Source organism: Triticum dicoccoides, chromosome 3B (assembly GCF_002162155.2).
Source record: "Triticum dicoccoides isolate Atlit2015 ecotype Zavitan chromosome 3B, WEW_v2.0, whole genome shotgun sequence".
In the NCBI taxonomy this organism is placed as follows: Eukaryota; Viridiplantae; Streptophyta; class Magnoliopsida; order Poales; family Poaceae; genus Triticum; species Triticum dicoccoides.
In genome coordinates this window covers 781,047,589-781,069,808 of record NC_041385.1, presented here as the reverse complement: position 1 = coordinate 781,069,808, position 22,220 = coordinate 781,047,589, and the positions used below count along the sequence as shown (strand labels likewise).

Below are 22,220 nucleotides of genomic sequence, written 5' to 3'. Positions count from 1 at the left end.
AAGTTTGAAGAAATTGCTAGTCTCTCATGCTTCACTTATATTATTTTGAGAGTCTTTTAGAACAGCATGGTTTTGCTATGATCTTAAAGTTGGTCCTAGAATGATGAGCATCCAAGTTGGGTATAATAAAAACTATCATAGAAAGTGAATTGGATGCTATGATCAACTTGATACTTGATAATTGTTTTGAGATATGGAGGTAGTGATATTAAAGTCATGCTAGTTGGGTGATTATGAATTTAAAGAATGCTTGTGTTGAAGTTTGTGATTCCCGTAGCATGCACGTATGGTGAACCGCTTTGTGATGAAGTTGGAGCACAATTTAATTTATTGATTGTCTTCCTTATGAGTGGCGGTCGGGGATGAGCAATGGTATTTTCCTACCAATCTATCCCCCTAGGAGCATGCGCGTAGTGCTTTGGTTTTTGATGACTTCTAAATTTTTGCAATAAGTACATGAATTCTCTTGATTAATGTTGAGTCCATGGATTAGACGCACCCTTTCACCCTTCCACCATTGCTAGCCTCTCTTGTGCCGCGCAACCTTCGCCAGTACCATACACCCACCATACTCCTTCCTCAAAACAGCTACCATACCTACCTATTATGGCATTTCCATAGCCATTCCGAGATATATTGCCATGCAACTTTCCACCGTTTCGTTCATATGACACACATTAATTTTGTCATATTGCTCTTTGCATGATCATGTAGTTGACATCGTATTTGTAGCAAGGCCACCTTCATAATTTTCATACATGTCGCTCTTGATTCATTGCATATCCCGGTACACCGCCGGAGGCATTCATATAGAGTCATATCTTGTTCTAGCTTTGAGTTGTAAATCCATAAAAGTGTGATGATCTTCACTATTAGAGCATTGTCCTCGTGAGGAAAGGATAATGAAGGCTATGATTCCCCCACAAGTCGGGATGAGACTTCGGACTTTACAAAAAAAAGGGGGAAAAAGAAAAAAAAAAGGCCAAAAAGAAAAAAAAAGGGAAGAAGGCCAAAGAAAAAAAAAAGAAAAAGAAAAAATTATACGATGAGAGAAAAAGAGAGAAGGGACAATGCTACTATCTCTTTTTCCACACTTGTGCTTCAAATTAGCACCATGATTTTCATGATAGAGAGTCTCATATGTTGTCACTTTCATATACTAGTGGGAATTTTTCATTATAGAACTTGGCTTGTATATTCCAATGATGGGCTTCCTCAAAAGTGCCCTAGGTCTTCGTGAGCAAGCGAGTTGCATGCACACCCTCTTAGTTTCTTTTGTTGAGCTTTCATATATTTTATAGCTCTAGTGCATCCATTGCATGGCAATCCCTACTCACTAACATTGATATCTATTAATGGGCATCTCCATAGCCCGTTGATATGCCTAGTTGATGTGAGACTATCTTCTCCTTTTTGTCTTCTCCACAACCACCATTCTATTCCACATATAGTGCTATGTCCATGGCTCACGCTCATGTATTGCGTGAAAGTTCAAAGAGTTTGAGATTATTAAAGTATGAAACAATTGCTTGGCTTGTCATCGGGGTTGTGCATGATTAAATACTTTGTGTGATGAAGATAGAGCAACAGCCAGACTATATGATTTTGTAGGGATAACTTTCTTTAGCCATATTATTTTGAGAAGACATGATTACTTTGATTAGTATGCTTGAAGTATTACTATTTCTTTTATCATTATGAACTTTTATTTTGTATTCATTTGTATCTGAACATTCATGCCACAATAAAGAAAATTACGTTATGAATTATGCTAGGTAGCATTCCACATAAAAAATTCTCTTTTCATCATTTACCCACTCGAGGACGAGCAGGAATTAAGCTTGGGGATGCTTGATACGTCTCCAAGGTATCTATAATTTTTGATTGTTTCAAGCTATTATATTACCCCTTTTGGCTGTTTATGGGCTTTATTTTACACATTTATATCATTTTTGGGACTAACCTACTAACCGGAGGCCCAACCCATATTGCTGTTTTTTTGCCTATTTCAGTATTTCGAAGAAAAGGAATATCAAACGGAGTCCAAACGGAATGAAACCTTCGGGAGCGTGATTTTTGGAACGAACGTGATCCGGAGAGCTTGGAGTGCAAGTCAAGAAGCTCCCGAGGACCCCACGAGATAGGGCCCCCCTGTAGGGTGCGCCCCCTGTCTCGTGGGCCCCTCGGGCGGCCACCGACTACTTCCTCCTATATATACCTACGTACCCCGAAAACATCCAGGAGCACCACGAAACACAATTTCCACCATTGTAACCTTCTGTATCCGCGAGATCCCATCTTGGAGCCTTCGCCCGCACTCTGTCGGAGGGGGAATCGACCATGGAGGGCTTCTACATGAACATCCTTGCCCCTTCGATGAGTTGTGAGTAGTCTACCATAGACCTACGGGTCCATAGTTATTAGCTAGATGGCTTCTTCTCTCTTTTTTGGATCTCAATACAATGTTCTCCCCCTCTCTTGTGGAGATCTATTCTATGTAATCTCTTTTTGCGGTGTGTTTGTCGAGATCCGATGAATTGTGGGTTTATGATCAAGTTTATCTATGAATAATATTTGAATCTTCTCTGAATTCTTTTATGTATGATTGAGTTATCTTTGCAAGTCTCTTCGAATTATCAGTTTGGTTTGGCCTACTAGATTGGTCTTTCTTGCCATGGGAGAAGTGCTTAGCTTTGGGTTCAATCTTGCGGTGTTCTTACCCAGTGACAGAAAGGGTTGCAAGACATTGTATTGTTGCCATCGAGGATAACAAGATGGGTTTTATATCATATTGCATGAGTTTATCCCTCTACATCATGTCATCTTGCTTAATGCGTTACTCTGTTCTTATGAACTTAATACTCTAGATGGAGGCAGGAGTCGGTCGATGTGTGGAGTAATAGTAGTAGATGCAGGCAGGAGTCGGTCTACTTGTTATGGACGTGATGCCTATATACATGATCATGCCTAGATAATCTCATAAGTATGCGCTTTTCTATCAATTGCTCGACAGTAATTTGTTCACCCACTGTAATACTTATGCTATCTCGAGAGAAGCCTCTAGTGAAACCTATGGCCCCCAGTCTATCTCTTATCATATTTTCTTCCAATCTACTTTTATTTGCATCTTTACTTTTTGCATCTATATTATAAAATACCAAAAATATATTTATCTTATCATTCTATCTTTATTAGATCTCACTTTCGCAAGTGGCCGTGAAGGGATTGACAGCCCCTTTATTGCGTTGGTTGCGAGTTCTCAATTTGTTTGTGTAGGTGCGTGGGACTTTTGAGGAGCCTCCTACTGGATTGATACCTTGGTTCTCAAAACTGAGGGAAATACTTACGCTACACTTGCTGCATCACCATCTCCTCTTCGGGGAAAACCAACGCTAGCTCAAGACGTAGCAGCTGGTAACAAAATAACAAGCCACACATAAAACTGTTATGCCCTGGACAACTACATAAAAGAAAGCAAAAGTAACCAGAACAGTGGAGGTGTGGTGATCAAGTATATAAACACTCCTAGCAGCTAATTGTTGGAATTATGCCCTAGAGGCAATAATAAAATGATTATAATTATATTTCCTTGTTCATGATAATTGTCTATTATTCATGCTATAATTGTGTTATCCGGAAATCATAATACATGTGTGAATACATAGACCACAACATGTCCCTAGTGAGCCTCTAGTTGACTAGCTCGTTGATCAACAGATAGTCATGGTTTCCTAACTATGGACATTGGATGTCATTGATAACGGGATCACATCATTAGGAGAATGATGTGATGGACAAGACCCAATCCTAAGCATAGCACAAGATCGTGTAGTTCATTTGCTAGAGCTTTTCCAATGTCAAGTATCATTTCCTTAGACCATGAGATCGTGTAACTCCCGGATACCGTAGGAGTGCTTTTGGTGTACCAAACGTCACAACGTAATTGGGTGGCTATAAAGGTATACTACAGGTATCCCCGAAAGTGTCTGTTGGGTTGACACGGATCGAGACTGGGATTTGTCACTCCGTATGACGGAGAGGTATCTCTGGGCCCACTCGGTAATGCATCATCATAATGAGCTCAATGTGACCAAGTAGTTGGTCATGGGATCATGCATTACGATACGAGTAAAGTGACTTGTCGGTAACGAGATTGAACGAGGTATTGGGATACCGACGATCAAATCCCGGGCAAGTAACGTACTGATTGACAAAGGGAATTGTATACGGGATTACTTGAATCCTCGACATCGTGGTTCATTCGATGAGATCATCGTGGAACATGTGGGAGCCAACATGGGTATCTAGATCCCGCTGTTGGTTATTGGCCGGAGAGCTGTCCCGGTCATGTCTGCGTGATTCCCAAACCCGTAGTGTCTACACACTTAAGGTCCGGTGACGCTAGGGTTGTAGAGATATTAGTATGCGGTAACCCGAAAGTTGTTCGGAGTCCCCGGATGAGATCCCAGACGTCACGAGGAGTTCCGGAATGGTCCGGAGGTGAAGATTTTTATATAGGAAGTCCAGTTTCGGCCACCGGGAAAGTTTCGGGGGTCACCGGTATTGTACCGGGACCACCGGAAGGGTCCCGGGGGTCCACCGGGTGGGGCCACCTATCCCGGAGGGCCCCATGGGCTGAAGTGGGAACGGAACCAGCCCCTGGTGGGCTGGTGCGCCCCTCTTGGGCCTCCCCCTACGCCTAGGGTTGGAAACCCTAGGGGTGGGGGTGCCCCACCTAACTTGGGGGGCAAGTCCCCCCTTCGGCCGCCCCGCCCCCTTGAGATTGGATCTCTAGGGGGCGGCGCCCCCAGGGCCCCTATTCAAAGAGGGGGAAGGGAGGGCTGCGCACCCTAGTCCCTGGCGCCTCCCTCTCCTCCCGCAACACCTCTCCCTCTCGCTGAGCTTGGCGAAGCCCTGCCGAGATTCACCGCTACTTCCACCACCACGCCGTCGTGCTGCTGGATCTCCATCAACCTCTCCTTCCCCCTTGCTGGATCAAGAAGGAGGAGACATCTTCCCCAACCGTACGTGTGTTGAACGTGGAGGTGCCGTCCGGTCAGCACTAGGATCTTCGATGATTTGGATCACGACGAGTACGACTCCATCAACCCCGTTCTCTTGAATGCTTTCGCTCGCAATGTACAAGGGTATGTAGATGCACTCCTCTCTCTCGGTGCTAGATGACTCCATATGTTGATCTTGGTGAAGCGTAGAAATTTTTTATTTTCTGCAACGTTCCCCAACAATGGCATCATGAGCTAGGTCTATGCGTATTTTCTATACACGAGTAGAACACAATTTTGTTGTGGGCGTAGATGTTGTCAATTTACATGCCACTACTAGTCTTATCTTGTTTCGGCAGCATAGTGGGATGAAGCGGCCCGGACCAACCTTACACGTACGCTTATGTGAGACAGGTTCCACTGACTGACATGCACTAGTTGCATAAGGTGGCTAGCGGGTGTCTGTCTCTCCCACTTTAGTCGGATCGGATTCGATGAAAAGGGTCCTTATGAAGGGTAAATAGAAATTGGCATATCACGTTGTGGTTTTGACGTAGGTAAGAAATGTTCTTGCTAGAACCCTATTGCAGCCACGTAAAAACATGCAACAACAATTAGAGGACGTCTAACTTGTTTTTGCAGCATATGCCTTGTGATGTGATATGGCCAAAAGGATGTGATGAATGATATATATGTGATGTATGAGATTGATCATGTTCTTGTAATAGGAATCACGACTTGCATGTCAATGAGTATGACAACCGGCAGGAGCCATAGGAGTTGTCTTAATTATTGTATGACCTGCGTGTCATTGAATAATGTCATGTAATTACTTTACTTTATTGCTAAACCGTTAGCCATAGAAGTAGAAGTAATCATTGGCGTGACAACTTCATGAAGACACGATGATGGAGATCATGATGATGGAGATCATGGTGTGATGCCGGTGACGATGATGATCATGGCGCCCTGAAGATGGAGATCAAAAGGAGCAAAAATGATATTGGCCATATCATGTCACTATTTGATTGCATGTGATGTTTATCATGTTTTTGCATCTTATTTGCTTAGAACGACGGTAGTAAATAATATGATCCATCATAATAATTTCAAGAAAGTGTTCCCCCTAACTGTGCGCCGTTGCGAAAGTTTGTTGTTTCGAAGCACCACGTGATGATCGGGTGTGATAGATTCTAACGTTCACATACAACGGGTGTAAGACAGATTTACACATGCAAAACACTTAGGTTATCTTGAAGAGCCTAGCATGTAAAGACATGGCCTCGGAACACAAGAGACCGAAAGGTCGAACATGAGTCGTATAGAAGATATGATCAACATGAAGATGTTCACCGATGATGACTAGTCCGCCTCACGTGATGATCGGACATGGCCTAGTTGACTCGGAGGATCACTTAGATGACTAGAGGGATGTATATCTGAGTGGGAGTTCATTAAATAATTTGATTAGATGAACTTAATTATCATGAACTTAGTCTAAAGCTTTTGCAATATGTCTTGTAGATCAAATGGCCCACGCTAATGTTGCCCTCAACTTCAACACGTTCCTAGAGAAAATCAAGCTGAAAGACGATGGCAACAACTATACGGACTGGGTCCGTAACTTGAGGATCAAACTCATAGCTGCCAAAAGAGCATATGTCCTAGATGCACCGCTAGGTGAAGCACCCGTTTTCCCAGCAACTCAAGACGTTATGAACGCCTTGCAGTCGCGTGTTGATGACTACTCCCTTCTTCAGTGCGGCATGCTTTACAGCTTAGAACCGGGGCTCCGATAGCGTTTTGAGCAACACAGAGCATATGAGATGTTCGAAGAGCTGAAAATGGTTTTCCAAGCTCATGCCCGGGTCGAGAGATATGAAGTCTCCGACAAGTTGTACAGTTGTAAGATGGAGGAAAATAGTTCTGTCAGTGAGCACATACTGAAAATGTCTGGGTTGCACAACCGCTTGTCCCAGCTGGACATTAACCTCCCAGATGAGGCGGTCATTGACAGAATCCTTCAGTCGCTCCCACCTAGCTACAAGAGCTTTGTGATGAACTACAATATGCAGGGGATGCTGAAAACTATTCCCAAAGTATTTTCAATCCTGAAATCAGCGGAGGTAGAAATCAAAAAGGAACATCAAGTGTTGATGGTCAATAAAACCACTAGTTTCAAGAAAGGCAAGGGTAAGAAGAACTTCAAGAAGGACGGCAAGGGAGTTGCCGCGACCGGTAAGCCAGTTGCCGGGAAGTAGCCAAAGCATGGACCCAAACCTGAGACTGAGTGCTTTTATTGCAAGGGAAGCGGACACTGGAAGCGGAACTGCCCCAAGTACTTAGCAGACAAGAAGGCCGGTAACACTAAAGGTATATGTGATATACATGTAATTGATGTGTATCTTACCAGTACTCGTAGTAGCTCCTGGGTATTTGATACCGGTGCGGTTGCTCATATTTGTATCTCAAAACAGGAGTTGTGGAATAAACAGAGACTCGCGAAGGACAAGGTGACGATGCGCGTCGGGAATGGTTCCAAGGTCGATGTGATCGCCGTCGGCACGCTACCTCTACATTTACCTACGGGATTAGTTTTAAACCTCAATAATTGTTATTTAGTGCCAGCTTTGAGCATGAACATTGTATCTAGATCTTGTTTAATACGAGATGGCTACTCATTTAAATCCGAGAATAATGGTTGTTCTATTTATATGAGAGATATTGTTTATGGTCATGCCCCGCTCGTCAATGGTTTATTCTTAATGAATCTCGAACGTGATGTTACACATATTCATAGTGTGAATACCAAAAGATGTAAGATTGATAATGATAGTCCCACATATCTATGGCACTGCCGCCTTGGTCACATTGGTGTCAAACGCATGAAGAAGCTCCATACAGATGGACTTTTGGAGTCTCTTGATTTCGAATCATTTGACACGTGCGAACCATGCCTCATGGGTAAAATGACCAAGACTCCGTTCTCCGGAACAATGGAGCGAGCAACCAACTTATTGGAAATTATACATACTGTTGTGTGCGGTCCAATGAGCGTTGAGGCTCGCGGTGGCTATCGTTATGTTCTCACTCTCACTGATGACTTAAGTAGATATGGGTATGTCTACTTGATGAAACACAAGTCTGAGACCTTTGAAAAGTTCAAGGAATTTCAAAATGAGGTAGAGAATCAACGTGACCGAAAAATAAAGTTCTTACGATCAGATCGTGGAGGAGAATATTTAAGTCACGAATTTGGTACGCACTTAAGGAAATGTGGAATCGTTTCACAACTCACGCCGCCTGGAACACCTCAGCGTAATGGTGTGTACGAACGTTGTAATCACACTCTTTTGGATATGGTGCGATCTATGATGTCACTCACCGATTTACCGCTATCATTTTGGGGATACGCTCTAGAGACAGCTACATTCACTTTAAATAGGGCACCGTCTAAATCCGTTGAGACGACACCGTTTGAATTATGGTTTGGGATGAAACCTTAGCTGTCGTTTCTAAAAGTTTGTGGATGCGATGCTTATGTCAAGAAACTTCAACCTGAAAAGCTCGAACCCAAGTCGGAAAAATGCGTCTTCATAGGATACCCTAAGGAAACCATTGGGTATACCTTCTACCTAAGATCCGAAGGCAAGATTTTTGTTGCCAAGAATGGGTCCTTTCTAAAGAAAGAGTTTCTCTCGAAAGAAATAAGTGGGAGGAAAGTAGAACTCGATGAAGTACTGCCTCTTGAACCAGAAAGTAGCGCGGCTCAGGAAGATGTTCCTGTGGTGCCTGCACCGACTGGAGAGGAAGTTAATGATGATGATCAAGGTACTTAGGATCAAGTTGCTACTGAACTTCGTAGGTCCACAAGGACACGTTCCACACCAGAATGGTATGGCAACCCTGTCCTAGAAATCATGTTGTTAGACAACAGTGAACCTTCGAACTATGAAGAAGCAATGGCGGGCCCAGATTCCAACAAATGGCTTGAAGCCATGCAATCCGAGATAGGATCCATGTATGAAAACAAAGTGTGGACTTTGACAAACTTGCCCGATGATCGGCGAGCGATAGAAAACAAATGGATCTTTAAGAAGAAGACAGACGCGAATGGTAATGTTACCATCTATAAAGCTCGACTTGTCGCTAAGGGTTATCAGAAAGTTCAAGGGGTTGACTACGATGAGACTTTCTCTCCCGTAGCGAAGCTGAAGTCCGTCCGAATCATGTTAGCAATTGCCGCATACTATGATTATGATATATGTCAAATGGACATCAAAACGGCATTCCTTAATGGCTATCTTAAGGAAGAACTGTGTATGATGCAGCCGGAAGGTTTTGTCGATCCTAAGAATGCTAACAAGGTATGCAAGCTCCATCGATCCATTTATGGGCTGGTGCAAGCATCTCGGAGTTGGAACATTCGCTTTTATGAGATGATCAAAGCGTTTGGGTTTATGCAGACTTATGGAGAAGCCTGCGTTTACAAGAAAATGAGTGGGAGCTTTGTAGCATTTCTCATATTATATGTAGATGACATACTTTTGATGGGAAATGATATAGAACTTTTGGACAGCATTAAGGCCTACTTGAATAAGTGTTATTCAATGAAGGACCTTGGAGAAGTTGCTTACATATTAGGCATCAAGATCTATAGGGATAGAACAAGACGCCTCATAGGTCTTTCACAAAGCACATACCTTGATAAGATATTAAAGAAGTTCAATATGGATCAGTCCAAGAAGGGGTTCTTGCCTGTGTTGCAAGGTGTGAAATTGAGCTCGGCTCAATGCCTGACCACGGCAGAAGATAGAGAAAATATGAGTGTCATCCCCTATGCCTCGGCTATAGGGTCTATTATGTATGCCTTGCCGTAAACCTTGCCGTAAGTTTGGTAGGAAGGTACCAAAGTAAACCCGACATGGAACACTAGACAGCAGTCAAGAATATCCTGAAGTACCTGAAAAGGACTAAGGATATGTTTCTCGTTTATGGAGGTGATGAAGAGCTCGTCGTAAAGGGTTACGTCAACGCTAGCTTCAACACAGATATGGATGACTCTTAAGTCACAAACCGGATATGTGTATATTTTGAATGGTGGGGCAGTAAGCTGGTGAAGTTGCAAGCAAAGCGTCGTGGCGGGATCTACATGTGAAGCGGAGTACATGGCAGCCTCGGAGGCAGCGCGTGAAGCAATATGGATGAAGTAGTTCATCACCGACCTAGGAGTCATACCCAATGCGTCGGGGCCGATCACTCTCTTTTGTGACAACACTGGAGATATTGCCCTTGCCAAGGAGCCCAGGTTTCATAAGAAGACCAGGCACATCAAGCGTCGCTTCAACTCCATTCGTGAAAATGTTCAAGATGGAGACATAGATATTTGCAAAGTGCATACAGATCTGAATATCGCAGATCCGTTGACTAAACCTCTTCCGCGAGCAAAACACGATCAACACCAGAACTCTATGGGTGTTCGATTCATCACAATGTAACTAGATTATTGACTCTAGTGCAAGTGGGAGACTGTTGGAAATATGCCCTAGAGGCAATAATAAAATGATTATAATTATATTTCCTTGTTCATGATAATTGTCTATTATTCATGCTATAATTGTGTTATCCGGAAATCATAATACATGTGTGAATACATAGACCGCAACATGTCCCTAGTGATCCTCTAGTTGACTAGCTCGTTGATCACCAGATAGTCATGGTTTCCTGACTATGGACATTGGATGTCATTGATAACAGGATCACATCATTAGGAGAATGATGTGATGGACAAGACCCAATCCTAAGCATAGCACAAGATCGTGTAGTTCGTTTGCTAGAGCTTTTCCAATGTCAAGTATCATTTCCTTAGACCATGAGATCATGTAACTCCCGGATACCGTAGGAGTGCTTTGGGTGTACCAAATGTCACAATGTAACTGGGTGGCTATAAGGGTATACTACAGGTATCCCTGAAAGTGTCTGTTGGATTGACACCTATCGAGACTAGGATTTGTCACTCCGTATGACGGAGAGGTATCTCTGGGCCCACTCGGTAATGCATCATCGTAATGAGCTCAATGTGACCAAGTAGTTGGTCACGGGATCATGCATTATGGTACGAGTAAAGTGACTTGCCGGCAACGAGATTGAATGAGGTATTGGGATACCGACGATCGAAGCTTGGGCAAGTAACGTATCGATTGACAAAGGGAATTGTATACGGGATTACTTGAATCCTCGACATCGTGGTTCATTCGATGAGATCATCGTGGAACATGTGGGAGCCAACATGGGTATCCAGATCCCGCTGTTGGTTATTGGTCGGAGAGCTGTCTCGGTCATGTCTGCGTGATTCCCGAACCGGTAGGGTCTACACACTTAAGGTTCAGTGACGCTAGGGTTGTAGAGATATTAGTATGCGGTAACCCTAAAGTTGTTCGGAGTCCCGGATGAGATCCCGGACATCACGAGGAGTTCTGGAATGGTGCGGAGGTGAAGATTTGTATATAGGAAGTCCAGTTTCGGCCACCGGGAAAGTTTCGGGGGTCACCGGTATTGTACCGGGACCACCAGAAGGGTCCCGGGGGTCCACCGGGTGGGGCCACCTATCTCGGAGGGCCCCATGGGCTGAAGTGGGAACAGAACTAGCCCCTGGTGTGCTGGTGCGCCCCCCTTGGGCCTCCCCCTGCGCCTAGGGTTGGAAACCCTAGGGGTGGGGGTGCCCCACCTAACTTGGGGGGCAAGTCCCCCCTTTCGCCGCCCCCCCCTTGAGATTGGTTCTCTAGGGGGGCGGATCCCCCCTAGGGCCCCTATATAAAGAGGGGGGAGGGAGGGTTGCGCATCCTAGTCCCTGGCGCCTCCCTCTCCCCCCGCAACACCTCTCCCTCTCGCTGAGCTTGGCGAAGCCCTGCCGAGATTCCCCGCTACTTCCACCACCATGCCTTCGTGGTGCTGGATCTCCATCAACCTCTCCTTCCCCCTTGCTAGATCAAGAAGGAGGATACGTATTCCCAAACCATACGTGTGTTGAACGCGGAGGTGTCATCTGTTCGGCACTAGGATCTTCGGTGATTTGGATCACGACGAGTATGACTCCATCAACCCCGTTCTCTTGAACGCTTCCGCTCGCGATCTACAAGGGTATGTAGATGCACTCCTCTCTCTCGTTGCTAGATGACTCCATAGATTGATCATGGTGAAGCGTAGAAAAATTTATTTTCTGCAACGTTCCCCAACACTAATTATATAAGGGCACTGCTCATAATGAAGAACAAAGTATTTTTATGGGGAGGAAAGGCTCCCAGCAATCATCAGCAGCAAGTACAGAGTAAACTGGGACTTTGTTGTAGCTACGGAAACTGAAACAACACACACAACATGGAATTTCATATCATAGCCAACAAATATTTTACCAGAACACAGGGTGTTCTTCTTTGTATTTTAGAAACATGCAAACAAAGGTTTCAGTACAATCAGACAAGTGGAGTAGTAAACTTTCAGAACTGACTGTGTTCGCACAGTTTGGTTTATTCGCTTTGTTTATTTAAACAAAAGTTTCTGTACAAATAGACAAGTGGAGTAGCATGTGTTTACTTTGCATGCTCAAGGTACACTAGTCTGATGAAAACAATATGCTCGAGGTACATTATCTTGCATGCTCAGAGTACTTTCAGAAATTCTGAACAACATCAAATTGGCTAAATAACTTGGACTAGAACACCAATCTTAAAGTGAATTTATGATAGCAGTACATTCATGAAATTATACTCTGAATTTTAACTTTCTTTCTCTGAATTTTCTGCAGCAGGGTAATATCTCAACAGAAAACAACACTGTAAACAAGGTAGGATCATCGGTGTATACTAAACAAGGTCCCAATATATCAGTGAGGTCTGGAACAGAAAACATCAGTGAGGTGAAATGGGCCAAATCAACAAATCCAGCTCGCAACTACGCGCACCCCTGCAGATTCATACGTAATCAGAGGGAATTGGAGTTGTTACACCTAACCCCGCAACCTAGATCCACCGCCTCGCGCGCGCCAGATCCACCGACGCGCGCACCACATGAAGGACCTGTAACAAGCAGAGATGACACCGACAAATTAAGGTGCCGAGGCAGGCATGAAGGGTGAGAGAGGGGGGAGACAGACGTACCCATCATGGTCGGAGATCCGTGGTCACCATGGCCGGAGATAGACGGCTGCTGGCGTGCGTGGTGGAGGTCGACAAAGAACCGACATCGTGGTTGAAGCAGGAGCCGGCCGGGTCATGGAGCAGAGGACAAGCTCGGAAGTCCGAGTGGCGCGGGCCCGGCAGAGGCGACGCGGATGCGGCCAATGCCGACTGGGGCGGTGCTGGGATAGAGGAACTGACCAGCTCATCGGAGGCCGCAGCGGCCGGAGTAGGCGAGGCCTGCCGCTGCAGCTGGTGGAGCGGCCAGGCGCGGTGCAGGTGAGCGAGGCAGAAGGCACGCGCGGGAGCAGTGGAGCGGGCTGGGCGAACAACGCGCTTCTCCTAGAGACGAGGACGAGCGCGGGCAAAGCCGTGCGCGACGCCGAGGCAGCACCGCGCAGAGCGGAGGCTCGGCCATGCAGGGCAGAGCGGGGAGGTTACCGGTGGGGGTGGTAGTCGGCCAGCGGCGGAATTGGGGAGGACTCAGGGGAGGGAGAGAAATTGAGTGGAGGCCATGCTTGTGGTCGCCGACGGTGTTGAAGTGGTGAGTGCCGCCACGGGAGAGAGAGAGAGGGGACGCTGGAGAGAGGTGACCATGGCGTCGATCTAGGGTTTCAGCGTGGAGAGAAGGAGAGGGTGGAGTGGAAGGCGGAGGTTGCCGGCGGGTATGAAGTGGAGTGGAGTGGGGGAGGAGGTCGCCGGCGGGGCGGGGCTCGGTTTGGGGGAGTGGAGATCGGCGGCGGGGCCGGGTTTGGGGTTGCGGGAAAGAAGACGATGGATCTGGAGGGAGTGGCTGAGTGGGGGTGGCGGCGGGTGCGGATCTGGGGGGTCGTGGGGAGGGTGGGTGGGTGGGTTAGGGTTTTTGATTCTCGAGAGAAGCTCCACCGTTGGGTGGATGCGTGATGGATGGCTCAGATTGCGTCCAATTTGGTGATCCGCGTGAAAGCGGTTCCTCGCATCTCATTGGCCGGCTAAAACACACTTGAATCTCAAAATTTTGGACCCAAAACTTTGAATTTTATATTTGTTCGACGGCTTTCGTAAATGTGCATCTTAGAATGGCAAACGATGCCATAGTTCGACGGCTTTCATTTTCTTTGCACAAAAAGATGATTTTCCATTTTTCGCGTGCATAAATAGTTTTTTTTAAGAAGCTACCAAATATTTGTTCCAAAATAGCGCAACTCCATTTTTCAAAAATATTAGACCACATTTCATCTAAATTGACCAAATAGTTATATGTCAAAAGCTTTTGATCCACCTCTTATAAAAAACAAATTTCACCCATTCAGTAGGAAGCATGGAAAATTTGAACAAAAATTTGGTCAAATGATTTCATGTTGTGCACAAGGGTGCATATTGGAAGGGCAAACAATGTTGCCTAAGGAAGTTTTCATTTTTTTGGACGAAAAAATCATTTTCCATTTTCAGAGTGCCCAAAATGAGTTTTTTGTGAAGGACCTACCAAATAATTGTTGCAAATTTGGACCAAATTAATTTTATAAAATACTAGGCCATATTTAATGCACAATTGAACAAATAGTTGGGTGTCACAAGCTTTGATCCACCTCTGGTGAAAAAGACAAATTTCTACCGATTCAGTTGGAAGCGGGTCAAATTTGAACTGCAGTTGCCTCATAGTTTGCTCTATATTTTTTACAAATATCATTTTTAGGTACAAAAGTATCTATTTAATCAGATAAACATCAAAAGTTTTCCAAGATTCAACCACTAGCTAGGAACGGTAATGCCCGTCGTTTTGACCGCATTTTGAAACGGGCATAAAAAATTCAAAAAATAAACAAATTGGAAAACCTTCGCATTGTGTCATTATATGTGACCAAGTTTCTAAGAAAAATAATGAACTTGTAATACGGAAATTATTTAAAAAAAAGTGTTCTAAAAAATGAGCTATCATGCGTGAAGATTCATGGCTTTCAAGCCAAATGATCAATCTTATGGCCACATTCATGGCATAGTTTGTTCAAATGATCTCATATTGTGCATAAGGGTGCATATTGGAATGACAAACAATGTTGCCTAAGAAATTTTCATTTTCTTTGGACGAAAAAATCATTTTCCATTTTCCGAGTGCCCAAAATGAGTTTTTTTGTGAAGGACCTACCAAATAATTATTGTAAATTTGTACCAAATCCATTTGATAAAATACTAGGCCATATTTAATGCACAATTGACCAAATAGTTGGGTGTCACGAGCTTTGATCCACCTCTGGTGAAAAAGACAAATTTCTGCCAATTCAGTTGGAAGTGAGTCAAATTTGAACTGCAGCTGCCTCATAGTTTGCTCTATATTTTTTCCCAAAATCATTTTTAGGTACAAAAGTATCTATTTAATCAGAGAAACATCAATAGTTTTCCAAGATTCAACCGCTAGCTAGGAACGGTCAAGCCCGTCGTTTTGACCGCATTTTGAAACGGGCATAAAAAATCAAAAAAAAAATCAAAAAATTGGAAAACCTTCGCATTGTGTCATTATATGTGACCAAGTTTTCAGGAAAAATAATAAACTTGTAATGCGGAAATTATTTTAAAAAAATGTTCTCAAAAATGAGCTATCATGCGTGAAGATTCATGGCTTTCAAGCCAAATGATCAATCTTATGGCCACATTCATGGCATAGTTTGTTCAAATGATCTCATATTGTGCACAAGGGTGCATATTGGAATGACAAACAATGTTGCCTAAGGAAGTTTTCATTTTCTTTGGACGAAAAAGTCATTTTCCATTTTCTGAGTGCCCAAAATGAGTTTTTTTATGAAGGTCCTACCAAATAATTGTTGCAAATTTGGACCAAATCAATTTTATAAAATACTAGGCCATATTTAATGCACAATTGACCAAATAGTTGGGTGTCACAAGTTTTGATCCACCTCTGGTGAAAAAGACAAATTTCTGCTGATTCAGTTGGAAGCGGGTCAAATTTGAACTGCAGCTGCCTCATAGTTTGCTATATATTTTTTTCCAAAAATCATTTTTATGTACAAAAATCATTTTTAGTTAAAAATACTAGTAAATGCGCACGTGGAACACACGTTAATATTTAGGCGATATATTATTTGCACGCGGATATTAGGTATACTATTATTTGTGTGTTGATTTCTGTGATTCTGTGATTAGTTAATGTGTACGTGCAATGCACGTTAATTTTAAAATATATTAAGTGCATGCGGATATTAAATAGGATATTATTTGCTTGTTGTTATGTGATTATCACTATATTTGACATGAAATTAACTGCACGCTAAACATGTTGAGCGCTCGACATTGAAGCAGTCTAGGTCGTTGGATTGACATGATTTGATGGCCGAGATTAATTGGATCTGCCCCTTTGGGTCTTTTTATATTGGTATAGATATAGATATATATGCACGCGGATATTAGGTATGCTGAAATATGTTACTTTGCAGTCAGAAAAGTGCTAAAATATGTATTTTTTCAAATGTACATAATGTATTTGAAAATTGTCAAAAGTGTATTAAAATATGTTTTTAGGGAAGTTTTTTTAGAACATATTTCAGGGAAATTTAAAAATATGTTTATTGTCATTAAGAAATATACAACGTGTATTTCAAAAACTGTTACCGTGTATTCAAAAAAGTGCTAAAAATATGGATTTAAAAATATATACATAATTTATTTGAAAATTTCCAAAGTTTATTAAGAAATATTACACGTGTTAGCTAAAAATGTACATTGTATACTGAGAAAAAGTAGACATGTGTCAAAAACAAAACCAATTAAAACCAGAAAATAAAAAATAAAAATAAAATCAAGAAAAAAACAAAAGAAAACCAGAAATATAACGAAGAAAGAAAAAACAAAAAAACCAGTAAAACATAAAGTATAACGAAGGAAAAAAGAAAACTGATGAAAGATCAAGAAGAAGGGGGGAAAGGAGCAGAGCAAGCGAACCTACAACTATACAAGAGTGGCGCGAGCAACCGCACTAATCGGCCGGCCCGACTCAGTGAATACAAGCCAACCACTCTCAAGGGTTTTGATTTATCTTTGGTCTACAAGTTAGGTTTGTTTTGAACCTTTTCCTTTAGAATTATACAAACTATTGAAAAGCAATCACTGGGAAAATAAATGTTTGTTTGCACAAGATGAACAAACTATTACAAGATGGTGCACATTTTTGTAGATTCGCAAGGGAAAGTGATAAAATCAAACGAATAACGTTAATTCTCGGAATAAGTGCACCTATACCATTTGGTAACAGAGGAGGCACATAGGGTTTCAATCGCTTGGGGGCCACTGGCCACAGGGAGTGTGTGTACCCATTTCCAACCACCCCTCCTCTATCTTTCTCATCGACTAATTTTTCGGATACCCTAACTTCCCTCATAGCATCATCGACACAGACCGCCTTCAGTGGGTATCTCCATTCTCGACTCCTCTTCTCGCAAGCACCAAGCCACCATGTACATCTCGTAGGAGGTGATATTGCCGTGGGACGCGACACAAAGAGCTAATGCGGCTGCTAGGATCTGTTGCCATCCATCGCAAGCAAGGAGGTCTATACGTGTTCTCCTGTTTACATCACCGCAATGGACTTGTCACTAATGTCCTAAATCCACCTAACATGGTAGCAAAGCAAGGGGCTCGTAGCATAGCATGGTCACTGTGATGGACGTGCAGGACATATCGGCATCTCCATCTGACTTGATTAAACGGCTACTTGTACTAAGAGAGGGCCTTTTAGAGAGAGAGAGAGCGAGCTGGCAGTGTGTGAGTGACTGGAGGCCTTTCAGTGGAAGAGGGCCGGTTTGCTAAGAAGTCCACAAGGGGGGTCGCCCTCGCGCTCTCGGCCCATTTGCTAAGAAGTCCTGGAGGCCTTTTAGTGAAGGACCTTCGAGAGTCCTGGAGGCCTTCATTTTTGCCACGGGAATGACAATTGTGATAATTGTCAAAAACTAAGAGTGGCAAAAGTGAAATGTCAAAATCTAGAGTGGCATAAGGAAAATTGGCAAAATCTAGAGTGGCGAAAACAAAATTTTCCCTTTCTCTGTCGTCTGTCTCGATTTATTTTTCCGGCTGTCCCTCACTGCCCCTCTGCCTACGGCGGCGGCGAGTAGGTGCGCGCACGCATGTGGGGAGGCAGCGACGGGATCCCCGGGCGTGCTGGAACAGTACGGTTCGCGCTTGCAGCGGTCGGCGGGTTGGCGCCCTCGCGCTCTCGGCCTTCCCAGGGCCCCAGCCGGTGGCAGGCGGGGCGCTGTAGCGGTGGGCAGGGACGCGGGGTCGGTGGGCCGGTGGCAGGCGGGGCGCTGTAGCGGTGTGCGGGGACGCGGGGTCGGTGGGCCGGTGGCGGCGAGCAGGAGCAGGAGTAGGGGACGCCGCAACGGAGGGGAGGGGAAGGAATTTCACAGATCGACAGATTGCTGGTGCGGTGCTCCATTGTTGCTCATCCCCTGCTTTTGGACTCTGCAGGCAAGGTTGGTCAAGTCTCAAGTGCTGGTTTTATGTACTTTTACTGCTGTGTGAGTGCACATTCTTGTTGGAGATGGCAAATGAACACGAGGGAGACAGAGAAGAGGAAGAGGAAGAAGAAGAGTATGTCTTACTAGAGTTGGATGCTTGTCTCTATTCCAATATTCAACCAAATGCCCCTTATATACTCTCTCTAAGTTGGTTCTTCTCCGTGTCCACAGCTTACTTAGTACAAAAGGATATTAGTCTCTGTTGTGAATGTTTTCCTTAGGCACTTTTGCTATCTCTATGCCATTGATATCAAGAACGAGTTTATATTTGATTATGTAAGACATGTTTAAATGGCGAGTATAGTGCCAGAGCATTTTTTTTCTTCTTTAACTTTAACATGAAGATGAAGCAGTAGGCTATGTGCTGATTACACTAGCGCTGCTGTGCTACTGCCCACTGATATTAGTACATGAAGGGATCAGATACCTTTCTTGTATTTGGACAAAATTTCCTTCAGATTTGTTTTTAGGTTGTCACGGTCAACGCATGCCATCATCAGATACAAAATATTGTTCACTGTGTGTCTGTCTCTTCAGTAGATTTTGTGGGAAAATCTGGGCCGTAATCATGTTGGGACATGGTAATTTTTCAGCACGTCTCCTGCTTATTTAGATTTTCGCGCACTACTGTGTACAGACCACTAGACTGGTATCACAATTTCTTGATGCGAAGAAGTCAATGTTATTTTTGTGAGATGTTTAGTGGTTGGCTAGTCCAATAAGTTCTTTTAAACATGTTTTTCAGGGTTTGGATACATTGACCCCTAACTTGATAGTAGGTGACGGCGTGAAGATGGTGAGTGGCTGTTTGAAGTTTATCTTATTGAACTTTTAGCAGTGATGTTCTATGTTTGACCATACCTCTAGATGTGGAGTGTCAATGTGTTGGTAATGATGTAGATCCTTTGTGTGTACAAATATAAGCTAATGTATGACTTTTAGAACTTCACTTGGAGTTGTTATGCTAAATTGCTATTTGGATACACCCATTTATCTAGAAATGTTGGAGCATTTTTTTATAGGAGGCTCTCTAGAGTACTCCTCATGAAGAAATTTTTTTCTGAACTCTATTTTTTTCTCTTTCTTTTTAAGTTCTTGAGGAGTAGATATAACCAAGCCACATTTGAATTTCTTTGTGACTGCTTTAGCACTAAAAATAATTGCGTTTGAATGATATTACCTGTACCAGTAAACTTCATTGGTTTTCCTTCCATTGTGATTACTTCTGCTGTGAAAATTATTGGAAAATCTCTACTTAAGGGCTTCCAATTGTTAACCTACCTTCTGAGTGAGCTGATAGCTTATGCCTTGTTTAATGACAGATTGGAGAGTACGAAGAAACGGTCGGCACATATTATTTATTTTCGGAAAGTGGTAAGTGTGCACTGATAACATTACCTCTGCTCCTCTTTCTTTGGCAAGTGTTTAATATGAAATGGTCTTGTTTGCACATAACCTCCCATTCTTGGATCCCTTTACTGAGGATATATTTGAACTAGAAATATGTACTTATTGAACTTGTCAGAAAAGGCAGGCTAACATTGCCACTCATTAGGAGCATCGTTACTCCTTCCGTGCACTCTATTGCGATTTTTTCAGTTGATGCATTTGCTGTTTCAATGTGTTTCTCAGATGCTTCACCAAAACCAGTTCATGATCATACTGCACCTCCCAAAGTAAATAAGGACAAGCTAGGCAGCACTAATAAGGAAGGACCATCCAAGGAGGTGAAACATCTCACAAGCGTTCAAAAGATCCTCTAATTCCAGTCGATCAATGAGGATCATCAGGAGCACTGAGCATATCAGCATAAGGATATAAGGAGTTTTCCTTTGACCCTTCAAATAGAATGTAAGGATGATACTTCCTAATTTTAGTTGTCCACTAGCATTCTCTATTTTAAGGTAACATGCAATATGCGAGTCTGGTGGTTTTTATCATCTCTTTCTGAATTTTCAATCTTATGAAAATCTGCATAATGGAGGACTTGGCTCTATGTGAACTCATTGAACAATATCTAAAACCTAAGAAACACCTAGTACCCTCCAGTTTACAAATAAGTGACGTTTGGACATACCTTGAGACATTTTAAAGAAGAATTTTTGATTGCCATTCTTGTTTTTGATATGGAAACTTGAAGATCATATGTATAGGTTTGACTCAGAAATACTTTCAGAATATCACAACTTCTTTGGGTTTTATAGATTGATTTTAGTAGAAATTATTGGTCAGAGGTAATTTTGAAGGCCGTGCCAATGTCCAAATCATTACTTATTCAGTTAGTTGTGAATCCAGGGGAACTTGTAAATCCATTCGGTGCTTTTTTAGAAACGTGAAGCCATTCAGTACTTGAGTTTGAAATGTTGCTCTCCGGTACTTTTCCACCACTAGACCATCCATCCTGATGAGCAGCGAAGAGTACCACCCTTTACCACTTACAACACGTCATAGAAAACACCAAGCTCCTGTTGTGAATTTGTAGGAGACTAACCAAAAACTAGGTAATCACAATGGTTGTGTATAAAAAACAAGGAGTGCTTCTCCCAACTTTTCTTTGCCCAAGGCTATAGGAAAAAAATATTATCGCACAAATCCCAAGCATAACTGGCTAGTTAACGCTAAGGGTAGTGTAGTCACTTAATAATGATGGCTTGAAGCCCACGTCCAGACCTGGCCCGTGGGCCGTGGTTTCTTCCGTCATCCTTCCCTTGTGCCAGAACCACACCCTTCTCTCTTGAAGTCCCCCAAACTCTGCCTGTGCAACTGCTGCTGGATGGTACAGTGGTTGTATGTCCCCATCCAGGATGTACAGCCTAACCTTCAGGGAGATCTGCTACCGGCATATATAAACTTTTTCACCACTCATGTAGTCATGTATATCATGCTCATTGGCTACCACAAGCTAATTAAATTCACTTCATTTGTGAACCACTTACCTGAAGTAGCAGCAATGTGGTTTCGTCGGGCACAACTGCAAAAGCAATTCTGCAGCTCATCGACTTGCTCGTGCTAGCCACTTGAACTGGGGGGTTGGGACAAGATTGGTGCCTTTGAAGTTCATCTCATAGTTGACCAACATTGGTGCTACATCAGAACCAGGTGCTAATAACATTTAATGAGTGCTTATGTTGAGGCCAACTAAGATATGGACTTCAAATTTTACCAAGCGGTAGGGACACAGGATGCCAAGTTGAAATAAATTGAAGAAAGAACAATATTTTAACCAAATGAAACATACAGAGATGCAAAAATTGCTGCAGTGAGAAGAATTTTAGCAATTGCAACAGTAGGCCATAAAGATGCCAATACTGCTTGGACCAATGAAAACAATCGAAAGCCCCACACTAGCAGTGTTTGACAATATATGTCAATAGTCAATAGTTGTACACAATGGCCGGCAATGTTAAAACTAGAAAGTATACTTTTTCTTATCTTGATTATACAGAATTACACAATAATTTGTAGACATTATATGGAAAGTACATGTAGAATTACACACACATCATTTGCATTGAAATAATTAAAAACCAGGTAAAGAA

General features: G+C 43.1%; 1 pseudogene; it reads left to right on the top strand.

Moving 5' to 3' along the window:
* Window positions 1-13,187: 13,187 nt before the first annotated feature.
* On the top strand, window positions 13,188-20,552 carry LOC119280016 (annotated as a pseudogene).
* Window positions 20,553-22,220: the final 1,668 nt, after the last annotated feature.